General features: G+C 38.4%; 1 protein-coding gene across 1 annotated transcript in view; it reads left to right on the forward strand.

The window, feature by feature from the left end:
* Positions 1–9,319: 9,319 nt before the first annotated feature.
* LOC127622251 (nucleus accumbens-associated protein 2-like) overlaps positions 9,320–19,289 on the forward strand; it is a 51,988-nt gene continuing 42,018 nt past the window's right edge. The window contains exon 1 of the mRNA XM_052096296.1: positions 9,320–9,458. The gene's annotated coding sequence lies outside the window, so the exon portion shown is untranslated. The remainder of the gene's footprint in view (positions 9,459–19,289) is intronic.

A 19,289-nucleotide genomic window follows, 5' to 3' on the forward strand; every position in this document is an offset into this window, starting at 1 on the left:
ATGAGAACAAGTATGTTTCAGACCGTACATGGAATGGCGTTTTTTTGCATGCGCAGTCAGGGGATTTAAGAGTTTTCATATGTTTCATTGTGGATGAGAAACTTTTGGGAAACACTTGAAAACTGCAGTGTGGACAGAGAGCATTTAGAAAATGAAAACACCATTTTCAGATGTATCCGGATTAATGTGGATGTAGCCTATGTAGCATTGAAACTAGGGCTGTCAATCAATTAGTGTTTAATTGAATTAATTACATGTCGATCAATTAAATTATTCGTAATTATTCACATATATCAATATTTGCATTATTGTGGCAGATGAGTAAAACATTAATTAGACAACACAAAAAAGTGGCTTTGGAAGTCGATATTTTGATTTTGTTCCTATATAATTGAACCAGTCTAGTCGATAGCGTTCGTCGATCTGTCCTCTTTTCACAGGATGCATTCAAAGTCCCTTTCAAGGCAAGTCAGTCCATTCGACAGCCATCTTGGGAATGCTCACGGGCAGCTATTTTCTATTGATTCAATGGACATAACAGTACAGCTCCTATCTACTTGAATTAGTAAAGACAAAAATCTCAAGATTGCGATCAAACAACATATTTCAAATCAGCAGTAAAATCTGATAACAGTCGTATCATAAATTGTGCTTCTTTAGCTTAGATTGTGTTAAAAACGATATTATTCAGGCTGGTCCAGCTAATGCACATTCTCGAGTGAACTGGCAGGTGATGTCTGTATCTAATGCGATTGGCTCTTTGACCTGTAAGGCGGGACTTTATTTGCTACACCCACCATATTGGGTGTTCCGATGTCTCCCATTCATTTTAATAATAAGTGGTTTGTCTCGGGCTAAATAGTCTCTAACACGTTTTTGCATTATGTCTGCGCTATTTTTAATCATATTAAGTATACATATTTAGTCTGTCTATGTACATATGATGGATGCTTTTGGAGCATCTCACTAATTTTCAGCATCTTAAATGTTGTGTTTTGGGACACTTTGTCAAGTTAAAAGTAATTGAGTCCCGAGATCCTTGCATTCTGTTCTGATTCGTCCAGTTATCAAAAATGCATCCTGTGTGTGCGGCTGCACTGATTGTGTGGTTTGTTGAGGCACACTGACTGCCCCCTGATGACACAGCTCGTAAAAAATATAATTACATGTATTTTAAATTTGAATTGCTCTGATGGTAGGACAATGCATTACATCGGCAACACTAATTGAAGTGTTTTTTTGTGGAATAATACCTACTGTTTCACTTTCTAATTGTTAAAAAACGAGTTTGGATTGTATTCCTTTCCTGAACACCATCTGACTGGCTATGTTTTCTAATTGGCTTAAAATGTCACAGAGACAGGTGTGATTTCTCATGTCATGTATTTCACTGATATTTGACAGGTGGCAGTGGCATTTTACGCATGCCATTCCAAAAAAGAAATGCTTGGAGCACCTTTCAAAAGAGCTGAAAGGCATCTTGCATTTTGCATATTTTAGATGAATAAAATGTGTTGTGTTGTATTAACACTGGACAGTATGATTTACTTTAGTTTTTTTTATGTCAGTACACTGTTTCATACTTGTATTTTGTATCTGCACGTCTTCTAGATTAAACACTCATGTTTGGATTTCAGAAGGTAATTTAATCATGCTTTCTCTTCCTTCCATTTTCATACAAAAATATCCTTCACTAATGGCCTGTTTCAGCATACTTGCGGCAATCACATGAGATTATTTGTGTGGTGCCAATCAGAGCATGAGTCTGATGCCGCATGTTGCATTAGTGTGGTGGTATTGGCGCCAGGCTGGCATGAAACACAAGTGAGTTAGTACAATCTGCTATTGTTTGAGGATCAAGACATCATATGCCTCATACTTGGCCAAGCACGCTCTTTTGTTCTGAAACTGAAGGGACACCAGTGACATTTGGGACAAGCCATTGTACAGCTCAAGCCAGCGGGTCAGTGCACTGATGAACTGACATGTACAAGTGCCCAATGAAAATACACATCTACTACTGCACACGTTAAAACGGTTTATGTGGCCTAACACAGTTCAATAACCTCTCAGGAACAGCTTCTTAACCCAATGAATAAAAAAACTATGTAAGTCTCACTGGTGTGTGCAATTATTGTGCAATAGAATTGTCTTAATTTGTGTACTTGGACATATCATATTCTTTAGTTAGATGAGAAGTTTGCAAAATGGCATCAGACTTAAATATTGATGTCCAATCAAAGACCCAAAGTTTCAGTTCACCGAGTGAAAGAGTGCATCTGTTTTCTCCATTGATGTTTTTTACATTTTCCGATCAGTGATGACTAGAATTGTAGTTTAACTTTTTCATGGTGGTCGCTCATGAAATGCCAAATGAGTCCAAGGCCACTTGAGAACAGGTAGTGATTCCAAAAGATCTGCTGGTCTCTGTGAAATGTTATCTTGTGAATTTTACACCTGAAGGGCATTGTTAGGCATCCTTTTTTCAACTGTTAAAAATGTCTCTCCAGACACCCGTGTTCTGCTCTATTTGTTGAGCTGTCTAATTTTTTTAGGTCACATTAAGTGTAAACGGCTCATTTGTCTGTCTTCAATCCAGCATCTTTTGGGGATTGTGTACAGATGTTACATCCAGAGGCAGATGAGGCAATGTCTATCAACACAGAATCGGATTGGCCATAGGGATGGGTGGGAATTGTGCCGGTGGGCCGCTAGCAGTCCGATGCACATTACGACATTAAACATATTTAGAAAAATTGATTAAAAATAGCCAATTAAATGAATAATTCCCCTTTAAAATATCATATTATTATATCATATTATCATACTATTGTACAGTATATTTAATTTTGAAAATAAAACATGGCCCCTGTAATGCTTCATTCCTGATTGTTTCACACCAAACTTTGTCATCTCTTAAAGATGTTGGATTGAAGATATGAATGAATGTTGCATTCATATAGCGCTTTTCAGACTCTACACTTAAAGTGCTTTACACAGTGAACAGGGGACACTCCTCAACCACCACCAGTGTGCAGCATCCACCTGAATGATGTGACGTAGAGTTATAGAGACAATATATGGATGGGTATTATTTGGAGGCAATGATTGATAAGGCCAATAGGGGGGAATATAGCCAGAACACTGGGGTTACATCCCTACTCTTTATTAGAAGTGCTCCAGGATTTTTTTTTTGGTGACCACAGAGAGTCAGGACCTCGGTCTCATCAGAAGGACGGCACCTTTTACAGTATAGTGTCCATCACTATATTGGGGCATTAGGACCTACACAGTCCACAGGGTGAGCACCCCCTGCTGGACTCCCTAATACCTCTTCCAGCAGCAACCTTATTTTTTCCCCAGGAGGTCTCCCATCCAGGTACTATGGAAGAAAAATCCTTTATGATTAAGATGATACTAATATTGACATATATCGTTCATTTATTAAATATATCTCTTGTATTTTCTTTCATGTCTTAAATGTGTTAATGTTGAAGTGTATGTTCAAACAAGGTCACCTCAAGTGAAAAGTTGCTGATGTGTGTGAAAGAGTCTCTTGCACTGATGTTTTTAATTTGACGTGTGCTTACCATGAACTAGGACATGTGTCCAGAATGTGTGAAGTCACCAGCTGTATGTTTGATGTATGTTCTTTCATGTATGATGTATGTTTTTTAAAAATAGAGAGATGGGGAATTTTCCAACAATATTTACCTAAAAAGAGAACTAAAACATATTGGTGGCGAGGGAAAGGGACAAGGGTAAATATCCCATTGGACAGAGATAACAGGTAAAAGGAGGATAGAGGCAGGACAGACAGCTGGCTGAACTCATGTTTGTTGGTCTTCAATAAACTACAACTTTGCCATCTGGAACTCAAGACTCTGAGAGTTTTCTTCAACTTAGAGAGATTCACCGCGATATTCCACGACAGTACTCACCAGGCTCAACCCTGTTTAGCTTCAGTGGGCAACCGGTCTTGAGTTACAGGGTGATGTGGCTGCTGGATAAAGATAGAAAAATGGACTTTTTACACTGAATGTGTCCTTGCACTAAAAAATCTAGATGCAGTACCATGAAAAGAGCAGAACACCGTTGTCTCAAGGTGCATTTTTAACAGTTGAAAAAAGGGTCAACTTTTGAATGGTACATTTACGTGAAAAGTCTGTAGCACGCAATTTGAATACAACAGAGTAACAAACATCACGTGAGAGTTAGGTCATTTCACACAGTTTCCTAGCTCTGGCAAGAAGTAACGATTTATAGTTTAAAATAAATTTACACAAACCTATCGATTTGCTTCTGAAGACATTCAATGATCCATTGGAGTCGTATGGATTACTTTTATGCTGCCTAAATGTGCCTTTTGGACCGTCAAACAGCAATGGCACACATACACTTTCATTGTATGGACAAACAGAGGTGAAATGTGCTTATAAATATCTACATTTCGGTTCTGCTGAAGAAGGAAAGACATACACATCTGGGATGGCTTAAAGGTGAGTCAATCATGATAGGATTTTCATTTTTGGGTGAACTAATCCTTTAAGCCCATGTTCACCATCTCCATTACTTTGTGGTCCAGTGTCGTGGCCACACACGTGCTCAACATATGAATTCAGATTTTAGTCGTTTATTAGGACTGCGTGCACTACAAGATTTCCTCTGTAGTCCAAGATATCAAATATTTTTATATCCTCCAACTAAATGGAATCAAACATTTTTGACTCCAGATTAACTGAATCATCTCATTATATGTCAGCACATTCTAACCTTGTACGTGCTTAAACTCTAATCTTAAACTCTGTTTACACATTGCATTCTCATTCAGGGAAATAGCCAGTGCAAAATGTATCTGAAAATGTAAAATGATATTTTCAAACGGGGCATGTTCACATATGACCACAAACAATTGCAAGTCATTTTCTGGAAAAGGTGGTATGTGTGAAAGCTACTATTTATGTGGCCATTTGTAAATTGAATTTTATTTAATTTACATTGAATTATGTTATCTTGTTATTTGATGTCAGATTTACCTGGATAGTGATTGCAACCCTGATAAAACCATCTTTCTCCTTTAACAATCATTCAAAAGTTGCCATGTATTCTGACTAAATTAATAGATGCTGCAAAGAGTTATATCAGTATCAGTATATCAGTAACATGGAATTTATAAAAAAAATTCCAGAAACGTTTCCGCAGTCAAGTCTGAAGTCTTTAACGCTAGAGTCCGAGTCATGTCTGAAGTCTTTAATGCTGGAGTCTGAGTCAAGTCTGAAGTCTTTAACGCTAGAGTCCGAGTCATGTCTGAAGTCTTTAAGGCTGAAGTCCGAGTCAAGTCTGAAGTCTTTAAGGCTGGAGTCCGAGTCAAGTCTGAAGTCTTTAAGGCTGGAGTCCGAGTCAAGTCTGAAGTCTTTAAGGCTGGAGTCCGAGTCAAGTCTGAAGTCTTTAATGTTGGAGTCTGAGTCAAGTCTGAAGTCTTTAAGGCTGGAGTCCGAGTCAAGTCTGAAGTCTTTAAGGCTGGAGTCCGAGTCAAGTCTGAAGTCTTTAAGGCTGGAGTCCGAGTCAAGTCTGAAGTCTTTAAGGCTGGAGTCCGAGTCAAGTCTGAAGTCTTTAAGGCTGGAGTCCGAGTCAAGTCTGAAGTCTTTAATGTTGGAGTCTGAGTCAAGTCTGAAGTCTTTAAGGCTGGAGTCCGAGTCAAGTCTGAAGTCTTTAAGGCTGGAGTCCGAGTCAAGTCTGAAGTCTTTAATGTTGGAGTCTGAGTCAAGTCTGAAGTCTTTAACGCTAGAGTCCGAGTCAAGTCTGAAATCTTTAACGCTAGAGTCCGAGTCAAGTCTGAAGTCTTTAAGGCTGGAGTCCGAGTCAAGTCTGAAGTCTTTAATGTTGGAGTCTGAGTCAAGTCTCGAGTCTTTTGTCATGAGTTGAGGCTCAAGTCACCAAACATTACCTCTTCAATAAATAAAATGCTCTACTTAAAGATTATATTTACAAAATTACATTATATAGTCAAAATGTATGATCTTTGGAAATTATCTTCTGGGATACTAATAGGAATCTACCTGAACTTTTATTTATAAAAAAAAAAATTTCACAGACTTAATTAACTTAACCTGTACTGTTTTTTTATTTTTAATTAAGGTGCTACAGTTTTTCTCATGGTCAATTCAACAAGGCTCAGAATGAGCACACAAGCAATGCAATATGTCATATGCAATGCAATGTAATGCCATATCATTAGGTATAATTTTGACAAACATTTGCCAGCTGTTTTACGTCTACAAAAGAAGATGCTAAAATATGGGACAAATTTATGTGTTAAAATCTCTCTCTCTTTCTGACACACACACACATACAGAGAGAGAGAGAAAGAGAAAGAGATGCAGCTTATATACTCTGTATGTTAAGTAATGCGACTAACCTTTTCAGAAATTTCTGCTTCTGATGATGACACTACGTTGATAAAAACAAATGTGAGAACATATGGCACGGCAGGTGCCGCTATGTTTCACAGGACTCTTATAAAATGTTGAGGTTTATGTGGAAATACATCATTGAATTCTGTTTTAAGGGTCAGTTCGATCATGACACATGGGAAAATATGTGATGCAGATGTAGAGCTTGACATTAACTTTTTGGCTCACTAGCCACTGTGGCTAGTGGTATAGTGAAATCACAAGCCACTCAGCATTTTTACCAGCCAAAATCCCCTACCCAACAAAAAGTGATAAAGGTGACTGGAGAATGTAACTACAGGCATTTGTTTGGACATTTTTGTTATTTCAGTTCAGTTTTTTTTTCAGTTCAGCAGGACTCAGGCCTAAATGATTACAATCACCTTTAGAATATCTGAAGGCAAATATGACCAGTTAGAACAGGAGTGTAACAGAACAAAATGGACAGAAATTGAATAATGTGTCCCTGAACAAAGGGGGGATCAAAATCAAAAGTAACAGTCAGTATCTGGTGTGGCACCAGCTGCATTAAGTTCTGCAGAGCATCTCCTCCTCATGGACTGCACCAGGTTTACCAGTTCTTCCTCAAAGCCACTTGCAATTTCCTAGACATTTCTGGGGGGAATGGCCCTAGCCCTCACCCTCTGATCCAACAGGTCTCAGACGTGCTCAATGGGATTGAGATCCGGGCTCTTCTCTGGCCAGACGCTGACATTCTTGTCTTGCAGGAAATCACACACAGAACGAGCAGTATGGCTGGTGGCATTGTCATGCTGGAGGGTCATGTCAGGATGAGACTGAAGGAAGAGTACCACATGAGGGAGGAGGACGTCTTTCCTGTAATGCACAGTGTTGAGATGGTCTGCAATGACAACAGGCTCAGTCCGATGATGCTGTGACACACCATGATGGACCCTCCACATCCAAATCCATCCCGCTCCAGAGTACAGGCCTCAGTGTAATGCTCACTCCTTCGATGATAAACGCGAGTCTGACCATCAGCCCTGGGGAGACAAAACCGTGACTTGTCAGTGAAGAGCAGTTTTTGCCAGTCCTGTCTGGTCCAGCGAAGGTGGGTGTGTGCCCATAGGTGACATTGTTGCAGGTGATGTCTGTTAAGGACCTGCCTTAAAACAGGCGTACAAGCCCTCAGTCCAGCCTCTCTCAACCTTTTACAGACAGTCTGAGCACTGATTGTGCATTCCTGGTGTAACTCGGGCAGTTGTTGTTGCCATCCTGTACCTGTCCTGCAGGTGTGATATTCGGATGTAAAGATCTTGTGCAGGTGTTGTTACGAATGGTCTGTCACTGTGAGGACGATCAGCGGTCCTTCCTGTCTCCCTGTATCGCTATCTCAGGCGTCTCACAGTACAGACATTGCAATTTATTGCCCTGGCCACATCTGCAGTCCTCATGCCTCCCATGCAGCATTCCTAAGACACGTTCACGCAGATGAGCAGGACCCTGGGCATCTTTCTTTTGGTGTTTTTCAGTAGAGTCAGTAGAAAGGTCTCTTTAGTGTCCTAAGTTTTTATAACTGTGACATTAATTGCCTCCCGTCTGTAAGCTGTTACTGTCTTAACAACCGTTCCACAGGTGCATGTTCATTAATTGTTTATGGTTCATTGAACAAGCATGGAAAACTTTGTTTAAACCCTTTAAAATAAAGATCTGCAAAGTTATTTGGATTTTTACAAAATTATCTTTAAATACATTGTCCTGAAAAAGAGACATTTCTTTGTTTTGTTTTTTTTTGCTGTGTTTCGTATGTACAAATCTGTTATATACAGTGGAATGTAATGCAGAAGAGGTAGGATGTGTTAAATAATATAATTGACTAGGCTGTGTATTGCATGTAATTATAGTATAGTTTTTAACATTGCTCAATGAAGCAATTTCAACTGTTCATGAGATGGATAGCCTGAGGGAAAAAAACTGTTCCTGTGTCTGATGGTTCTGGTGCTCAGAGCTCTGAAGCGTCGGCCAGAAGGCAACAGTTCAAAAAGTTTGTGGGCAGGGTGAGTGGGGTCTAGAGTGATTTTACCAGTACCTGTACAGCCCTTGAAGGGAGGGCAGGGGGCAACCAGTAATCCACTCAGCAGTCCAAACTGTCCTTTGTATTCTTCTGAAACCAGACAGTTATTGAAGTGCAGAGGACAGACTCAATGACGGCTGAGTAGAACTAGATTAGCAGTTAATTTAGCAGATCATTTAACCATTCTAAATTGTACTTGACTTGGGGCTGGGCGTTCTTTTCCGATTTATTCGAATTGGTGTTTTGACGCGGTTTTTATAATTTTTTTAAACTGTGAAATCGAGATTATTTCATATTGCTGTGGTGCTGTGACTGTGGCAGTTTACGCAAAAGCACGATTCATTCGCCCCGCACAGATGCATGTGTAAGTTATGAGAGTCATATTTAGTGCTTATAAGGTGCTGAATGCGAAATGAAGATTTTGTAAGTCAAGTCAAGTCTGAAGTAATTTCAGGTTGAGTCCGATTCACTAACTTGAGGGTCTCTGGATGTCAGTGTAAGTCCAGACAACGTCAACAAAAACGTTATTAGTGCACCTTTAAAATTTTCTTAAACTTAAAATATTTTCTAGTAAGTTTAGAATCTATTCTATTTAAGTTGCATGTACTTTTTAAATCATATAAAGTAGCAACATTCCATTGTATTCCTAAACTTTAGAGAAATACGTGTTTAAACGGCTTGCCACAATGCATTCATCACCATTCGATCTATATGGGGAGTCTGCATAGGCCATTCGATAGGAACTGTACGGGACGGTCCGACTGTGTCTTTAAAAAACTCCTGAAAGCGTTTGAGAATGATGTCAGACTGAACGCAAAATCACTTCCTGAACAGAGAGAGAGAGAGAGAGCGCGCGCTGGCGTTCTAGCTCGAGATCAGTCGAGGTGAAGGGGGTCTGTGTGAATCAAGACCCTTGAAACTTTCATCCATAAAGAAGCGTCGCTCACTTATATGGAGGAGACACTCAGCGGGTAAATATATCCCACGCATTATCACTGAGTGTGTATGGCATGACTGAATGACGCATATGGGGCCATGTTTTATTTCCTACTTCATTTATTTACATTAATAGTGTACAGAAGCATTGATGGAGGTGCGCAGAGATCGGATTTCAGTGCAGCGGTTAATGTCAAATCGGGGGGAAACTTACAGTTTGTTTTCATTTTGAGATCATGTCTAAAGTTAAAAAATAAATAAAATAAAAACCACATAGAAATACGGCAGTGAAGGAATGCAGGTTGATTCTTTGGAATGTTTTATTGGGAGCAGAAAGAGAGCATATTAAGTGTGTGTGTGTGTGTGTGTGTGTGTGTGTGTGTTCATGATTGTCTAAATGTTGTTTTAATGCAGAATAATGACCATCAAATTACAATAGTAAGAACCCTGTAATATTTTATGTCAATATAATAACTCATTTAATGGAGCACAGTTATCATGAACGCTTACAAAAGTGTGCCTATAAGTACAATGGTAGTATAGGCTTGGTATTACCATAGTAGTGCTTTGATATTCTTTCAAGTACCGTGGAGCACTTTATTAAAAGGTTTAAGTTATTGAGGCCAGAAAAACGAAAAAGACTTTTAACTGACCACGTAGAATACAGTATATCGATAGTAAATCCACTAGTTGGCCAACAGTTTTGGATGTAATCTGAAGTAATTAGTTACTGTAATCAAATTACTTGTAGTGAAATTATAACCATTTAAATTCTTGTTATGCAAGTACATAGCCCAAAGTATATTTTGTTTTTGACGCCAACACTAAGCGTCTGCTGAATGCGAGCCTTTTAAATTATACTTCATTTGAATGTGCGAACATACAAGGCGATTGATGCGTGATACGACTACTATGAGAAAGCAGATTATTTCTCTTCTGGAGTTTTGACCCAAATGTTGTTGTCCTTCAGACTGGAGTTATGCAAATCCAGGTATCTCCTGAACTGAATTTGTGCAAATAATTTCAGCTGCATGCGCATACTGCTCATTCAGTGGTTAGAAAAATAAAGCTGTACGCATTTAATGCTCGCGCACTCTACTGATGACGGAATTTAGAAAACGTAGCGTTCATGTCTAACCGAAGTATACTTTTTATAATTAAGTTTATTACTTTTGCGTACATTACTTGAGTTACACATATTTTAATAATTATACAATATATTTAAAACATGAAGTATGTTTATGTACTCAGTAATATTTTCAATATGTAATTTTGGACTTCCACTGACACCTAGTGCACTTGATGCATCATCATGCAAAAGCTATGGTTTTTAGTTACAGATGCATTGTAGAAATTCACTATTCACACTCAGCCAGGATGATATTTAATTCCTGAATAGTCGCGATCATTAAATAACCGTCTGATTGTAGTTAATTGATATAACCGTGATTATTGTGCACTTTAAATTCCAATCACATTTTAATGCCCAAATGAGGACATTTTAAGTGAATATTAATTATAAATGTCATGAACAGCACGGCGCGTTTGTGTGTCATTTTTTCCTCCCCAATTTGGAATGGCCAATTCCCAATGTGCTGTAAGTCCTTGTGGTGGCGTAGTGACTCGCCTCAATCCGGGTGGCGGAGGACAAACCTCAGTTGAGACCGTCAATCTGCACATCTTATCACGTGGCTTTTTGAGCATGTTACCGCGGAAACGTGGAGGCTTGGAGGCTTCACACTATTCACGCTATTCTCCATGGAGGCTTCGCGCTATTCTCCGTGGCATCAACGCACAACTCACCACACTCCCCACTGAGAGCCCGAGGAGGTTACCCCATGTGACTCTACCCTCCCTAGCAACCGGGCCAATTTGGATGAATAGGAGACCTGACTGGAGTCACTCACCACACCCTGGATTCAAACTTGTGACTCCAGGAGTGGTAGTCAGCATCAATACTCGCTGAGATACCCAGACCCCTGCGTTTATGTGTCACTGAGCTGCACCACGGATGTCAACCGAAAGAGCAGCTCATGTCTGGAAGAGTACGTGAAACTTTCAGCATTCTGAAGCGCACGCCATCTGCAGAGGCTCGTGCCAAACTCCTACGAAAGTATAACAGACCAATATAAACTTTGATAGTTAATGCAAAGTGCTCCGGTTTCACTTTAATTTAACAATTGTGTGATGGAACATGTTCCTGGACATATAGGCACAAAGTGTGCATGTTCATTCACAAATATCATAATCCACGCATATAGACATGCCATATAAGGAAAGCTTCAGACTCACTAGTAAACGAGAATAGGAAGCTTTTAACATCTATGCGAATAGCAATAAAAGTTATTTATACATTTTTTTCAAATGGAATGCATTCACATTGTAAAATATTGATTTAGAAAACACTCGCATGTTCGTTTTAAAAAGAAAGTGAGGAACTTGCAGTCATCGCATAGTTTTGCCATCATCGGAGGTACTTTTGGCAATACAAATTGTTTGAAATGAAGCCCATTATTTATCAATTTAGCATTATTAAACCATTGACCATACGTTATCAACCGAACGTGATTTACCGATGCTGAGCTCATATCAAATATTACAAAATAACCAGTCACATTAGAGGGCACGAATGTAGTTTTTCCGAGAAAATCAAACATAAAAATGCGTCTTTCCATGAACGTCCAGAACTTGTGCTGGGAAAACGATGAAAATATAAAAACAAGCAGCAAAGAAACATTTCTAAATGAAAGTTTTTTTATTTCATGTTATTTTTTAAGGTTAATTTCACTAATGTAATTATTAGTTATTCTTTCATTACTTATTTCATTTTAGTTCTATCAAAATGTAGTCATGGCAATATGTCTGAAAGAACACAACACGTACGGCTGTCTTACACACGATTTACACGTGGTCGGGAACAGGTGTAAAATTTCAGATTTGAAAAACTTTTATGAATTCGAAAATGTAAATCACAGCGGCTTTAATAATGATTTACATAAAAATGTATTGTGCTCGTGTTTCATGAATGAGGCCCATTGTTAATGACACAGAGTGACAGAGGAGGTGACGCACGCTTACTCTCTATCTGTGAAGTGATAAAATGATGAAACAAAGTCTCAAAGGTTTTGCTTCATGAGAAATAAAGCATTAAAGAGCATTCAAATAATGTGTGAAAATGAAGAAGTTAGGAGAGAAATAGTTTTCTATTGCATTTACATTTATGCATTTGGCAGACGCTTTTATCCAAAGCGAGTTACAGTGCAATTATTACAGGGACAATCCCCCTGGAGCAACCTGGAGTTAAGTGCCTTGCTCAAGGACACAATGTTGGCGGCCGTGGGGTTCAAACCAGCAACCTTCTAATTACCAGTTTACCAGTTATGTGGTTTAGACCACTACACCACCACCACTCCATTGCATATGTATTTGGATGAAATAATCTATTTTATTTTTTGATTTATATATTTGAAGTTAAATATGTAAAAATTACTTCTTAAGAAATATGACTATTTAAATGGCAATTAACCGTGAAAGCCCTAAAACAGACAATTAATCGTCAACCAAATTTCATAATCGTGACAGCCCTATCCCTGAGTAAAAGCATCCAATTACAGGGCACTTGTTGAGATTAAGCGAGTAGTATTCGGCTGGTCATGTGATCATAACATGGTGCACCCATGAGTGGACCTTCTACATGTAGATTAAAACACCGTTTATGTAAGGTTACTGATATGACTGGATTCTTCATCTCATGTGATTGCTGATGATTTTATACATGTGTTTCAAAATGACTATTCATTTATTGTGTGCAGTTTTTTCATATTTGGTTTCCACCAAACCTGAATGTGTGGTTACAGCCTTGGTAAAATCATGAATTTCATTATTCCTTTGCTTTTACATACACTTTAATTATTTAGTGTAATTTACTTTTTAAAGTTTTCCAAGTGTTATATTAAATCACTTCAAATAATTCGATTCTGTAACAGCATATATTTATGATCAGCAGTTCAATGTAGCGTGAATCCTCAGTTTGATTTGTTCATTGAAACCGGATGACATTTATAACTCTAAATACCACAAAACAACCACACACTCGCTCAGACCAACTAAATATTGGTTTGAGACGTATTGAATCAGATATGATCGGGTCCTGCAGTTTCTTGAGTTCATATGTCTTCAAACAGGTCCAGCTCTCTGCCACTGAACTTTAGTTTGGTCTCATCGGGTGTTTGTTGCTTTAAGATTATTGAAACGATGACTAAATTGGAGAAAGGAAGTTTGGTCAGAGGAGAAAGTATATTGCTGCATAGAGCGTGCGCGTGTGTGTGTGTGTGTGTGTGTGATGACTGTTGCATGCTGCTCTCTGGTTTCCAAGACATGTGACTGTGCACAATGCCCTCTTTCCTATGCAACTAAAATGTGCTCCATGGTATTTCCTGCACATGCTCCCCGTCCCTCTCTCTCTCTCTCTCTCTCTCTCTCTCTCTCTCTCTCTCTCTCTCTCTCTCTCTCTCTCTCTCTCTCTCTCTCTCTCTCACACTCTCTCTCTCTCTCTCTCTCTCTCTCTCACACTCTCTCTCTCTCTCTCTCTCTCTCTCTCTCTCACACTCTCACTCTCTCTCTAAATTGATAAATCATATAGTTGATGTGTGCAGTGAGTTAACAGACCAGTGTGCAATTACCCCTTAGTAGTTTTATATTTATTTAAAGTCAAGCATTGTTGCCATACCACATGTACCAGTACTTTTGTTATGGTTCTTGGTCAGGACAACGCTTGAGGTAGTTTCTCCACTTCTGTGGTCTGATACAGGTCTTTAAAGTCACAGGACTTCATTTCACGGGTACACTGCTCTAAAATACACACCAGCTGTTACTGCGAACAACCACAATATGAATCATCAAAGTTTCTGTGCACATATGGTGTTTGTAATGACTGATTCTTAAACTATTATCTCCAATTTAAAGTACATATTTACAGCGTTACCAAAGTTACTTCAACTGCATCATTGTAAGTTTGGAATTCAGTCAGTTTCTAGCTTTGCTGCAGATTTTACATTAATCATCAAGTGGCAAATTAACTATGTTTGCCAAAGTTGTTCAATATATTGTACAATAGTTAACAAAATTTCCTAAAATGTAAACACTAAATTATATTAATACTGTGTTACGTATATAGGCCCAAAATTTACAACATGGGCGGATAGGAAAATTGGCAGTTCTGGTTTCTAAATGAGGGTTTCTAGAATCTTAATGGTTCCATGCTCTCAATAGCCAATCATTTACTGCACAAAACACATGGTGATTGACTCAAGCTATATTTATTCTTGTTGTAGGTGGACCCATAATCGATGTAGTCTGGGTTGTATTTTCTTTGACCTTGTGTAGATTTGTTGATGGTTTATGAGGATGAGGGCATGTCACACAACCTGTCCATGTTGACCTCTTATTTGGCTAGATTCTACCGTGAGACAGATGAATTTGCACAAAAATACAGTAGAGTTTGATTGGTTGCATCAATGACAATATATATGGGAAGTGTTTTCCCCTCCCTTTTAAAAGTTAATGTGCCAATTTATTTAGCTATTTAGGTTTTATGGTTAGTTGCATTTTGTTTTGTTTTTCCCTGCTGTCCGTGACTCTGTCAGAATAGGCCTGCAACCCACCACTAGAGGTGGGGAAAACAATCTTTCAGTGATGCATCTCGTTTCATACTCATTTATTCGTGAAAACATGCCAACAAACAACATGAAAGATGAGCTCACACCCATTATTGCACTGATTTGCACACAACGGGGGAAAACACGGAAGAATATAACGATGAGGCAGCGGTTCGGGAGATGTTGGCGAAGTTTTCATTTAACCTTTACTCTTGCGTGCTCTCCATTTCATTGGCTTTTGCTATTGCCGGTCACTCGTTTGTCAGGACAGTGCGCACACCTGATGATAAAGGTTTCAAATCCATCGTAGCTTTTGCGACAGGGTCGCGCAGTCTTCTACTCGCAGAACAAACAGATAGTACAGTGCATACAGGACGCTTCATACATTTCTGAAGCAACAACTGCGCTATTTAAAGCGTTTTACTATCACCTGTGCTGGTGAGAATCTGACAGCTGCACTCTCATTGAAGCAGATATATCTCTCATCCTTAAGAGAATTTTTATAAGGTAAAAAACTGAGATACTCTTTTATATATATATACTCTATTTATTCAATCTTGTGGATGTTCCATGTTTTGTTCACAGCTCATACTGAATGTAAAAGGCCAGTTTATATAATGTGACTCGTTCTGATTTTTAAAACAGCTGTTAAATAAAAAGCTGAAAGGGAAAAAATAGAAAGGAAAAATAAATATTTTGAAGAAACTGAAAAAAGAAAGATTTTGAAGGACAAGATGCATCGTTTAATAATCGAATCGTTACCCTTTGAATCGTAATGGAATCATTAGGCCAGTGAAGATTCACACCTCTACCCTGCACTGTTGTATGGTATTTCATGCTTGAAGTTATATGATTATACATGCAATGTGATGTGAAACGGTTATAAAAGGGAGTAAATTAGGTCATGAGGCAGATTGACTCCTTTCTGCAGCGATCGCTTCATCGGTGCAGCGTGCATTCTTACACAATATGCAAGGCCATGTGTTTGAGCCTCAATACATGCCTGTAACAGTGTTGTTTTTGGTTTGGCCAGTCGCCACGTCTCTGATGACACGCAACAGCTGTATTTTTGCACCGTGTCCTGAGTTGGCTTCCCGAGGCCTCGCTCTACCAAACATTCCACATGGGGCTGAGGGGCACTCGGGGTTTGTTTGGTTTGCCTGACACTCTCTGCCCCTTGCTGGGCTGAACCCTTGACAGGCCCCTGAATTAAACAAGCTTGCACATCAGTAATTACATCTCAGGGACTCTACTGTACTATAATGATTCTATAGTTTGTTCACTGATTTCAGTGTGTGATGTGTCCTCTCATTATACATTTTCTCATTTAACTGAGACTTTTATCCAAAGCAGCTTGCAATGGAAAATAATACAAGCCCAAGTCATTCTAATTCACGGGAGAACACAAGAAGCATTGCTGTCATACCAAATTGTAATGGAGGACCAAAATCTTCAGTGTTTCTCTTTCATTTTTTTATAATGTTTCTGATGTTTTGATGAAGATTGAGTTCATTCTATCACAGAGGGAATGATATCGATAATAGACAGACATTGTTGTGTAGATTACTTCTGGAAGCAAGTACAGATTATAAATTAACAGGTTACTCAAAAGTAATTCACTACAAATGACTAATGAATTCTCTACAATTGTTATCAGATAACTGTCTTTGCGGATTTTTTGTTGAAAAAGTAATCACATTACTCAATACTTTTAAGTTACTTAAAAAACTATTTCAAAATGTCTAAATTTCCTCCTTATTCATTGACCCATAGGGGGCGCACACCTCTCAGCTCTCACAAACACAAACAGATGTACTTATTAACAAAACTCATGTTTCAAATTTATCCTGCATATATATAATACTATTTATTAAAAACACGTGTAACTCAAGAAAATAATTAAAAGTTAAGAACTTATTTTAAATCCACTGTTACTGTAATCTGATTACAAGAACTGAAAATGTAATGTGCAGCACTACTTTTTGTACTAAAATGTAATTAGATTACAATAATTCATTTGAAATTAATTACTATAGATTAAATAGATTAACTATAACTGTTATCAGCACCATCATATTTTAAATGACGTATTTTAGGTAATCCAATCTGATTACTTTTGGATTACTTATTGATTGCTTTTTGCATGTTACACTAAAAAAAGTATTTTTCTGCTCGTTCAATATACTTAAAGTTAACTTAAGTAACAATTCTAAAAACATTTTTGCATTCTCTCGATTTAAATGTATAAAGTGGAAATTGACTTAACCCATTTGAGTTGGGTCTACATGAATACTTTTTGTGGTGTTAATGTAGCATTGATAAAAGTGGGCAGGGGATTTCCATTTCACAGCTTGCTTTGCATGGGACTCAATTGTGTTATAAGTGAGAGATAATATTTGTATGATTAAATATATTTAAAATTTGTTTTTTGTAAAACATTAATATGACAGTAATTTAAGTGCCACCTCTATAAAAAAATATAAAGCCAGACGTAAATTTGTAAAACTGCATGCTAGCATTCACTTTCACTAGTTAGTACATAATGAGAGATTTATTTGAGTTTCATTGATTAAACTAGGTTCTTTCGACACAGTGTTTTTGTTGAGATTACATAGTCATTTTATGAAAACTAATTTCAATCACATGGAAACGCTGTCCACGATTAAATCAAGTTCGGCTAAAGAGATGAAAAATCGAATCATCAATAGATGTATTAAATAAACATTAGTTAACATGAAATCAAACTATTTGTCAGTCGCTGAGTAAAACCAAGGTTCTTAAAGGGCCTTGAAAAACTAACACTATGTTACTCAAGATGGAAGACAATGATAATATTTCAGACCTCTTTTCATTTTGGAGCATAATCAGTTAATTCTGGGGGGCGTTCCATGATGACTCCTTGATTGCACGCGTTTTGATGAGCTCTGCATTCCCAAATACTTCAATCGACTTAACGTTGTTGCAAAGAAGACTTTGAAAGATAGCTTACTCTATTAACACAGTGATTCGTTGAAGACAGCGATGGGTAGATCTGAAAAAAGGAAAAGTGCTGGAAAGATGGCTGGAAATTCCAACCAAAGAATAAATGTTAACACTGCTAGCAAAACTAGCAGCAACACGCAGGCGGCTGAAACTTTTATTATAGTCCCTTCCATTGATCTGATTACAGACAACTTGCATGACTATCTCAAACAAGACGCTGATCTGAACGCATTTATGCTGGCGGAGAAAGAACTTCCATCTCTCCATGAAACTCTGTGTAAGTCTTCAGCCCCCAAGCAACATAGAACTGTAGATAGAGACACAACACACCGGTCATCCTCTCACAGATCTCAGAACTTTCTCGGCTGGTGCAGAACAGATCAGATGCACTAGAGAAGCTGGTGGAATGAAACTCGAGCATAAATAATGAAATTAAAGAGGAAGTCAATGCAAACACGAAACGCCGGACTAAAGGAAACAATTGAGTTTATTTGCACAGACATCAGTGCCTTGAAAGATAAAGTTACTCACGCCGAATCTCAACTGAAACAAGCTGACAGGTGTGTTAAGGAGCAAGAGAGACGTCTAACCTTGTTGGAAGGCTATTCGCACAGATGGAATTTGAGAATTCATGGGCTTCAAGAGAAAGAGGAGAGGATGTTCGTCACGAGGTCATCAAAGTTTGCCAATGTCTTCTACCGCAATATAAAGACAAACTACCTGATATCGTGGACGTGGCGCACCGACTTGATCGTAATAATTCAGGAACAACACACCTAGAGGAATAATCTTCCAGTTCACTTCACAATTCTAAAGGGATGCTGTCTGGCGAGCTGCCAAAGATGCGGATTTTTGGAAGAACATCCACCTGAGGATCACTGAGGATGTCTCTGGCTGACAGAGAGAGAAGGTTGAAATTGTGGCCCGCTGTTGAAAAAGCACATAAAGAATATAAGAGAGCTTTTTTATCGGTGGTCGTGCTTTTGTAGACGGTGTTGAGATCTCGCCATGCACTTAAGATGTGATGGATTCTTTCACCTTCGGTGACTGGAGCTGGTGACGGATGCTCATGTACTACAGTCTTGTTCCATGCAGAGCTATTTGTTTTTGTTGTTTGAATTAAGGACTTAAGGATCTTGTTTTAGGAGAAGCTAAAATGTTTCTTGATTGTTACATGTGTATAAAAGAAACAATACCATTTTAGGCAAAACGTCCGTCTTATTATCT

Source organism: Xyrauchen texanus, chromosome 3 (assembly GCF_025860055.1).
Source record: "Xyrauchen texanus isolate HMW12.3.18 chromosome 3, RBS_HiC_50CHRs, whole genome shotgun sequence".
NCBI classification, from domain to species: domain Eukaryota; kingdom Metazoa; phylum Chordata; class Actinopteri; order Cypriniformes; family Catostomidae; genus Xyrauchen; species Xyrauchen texanus.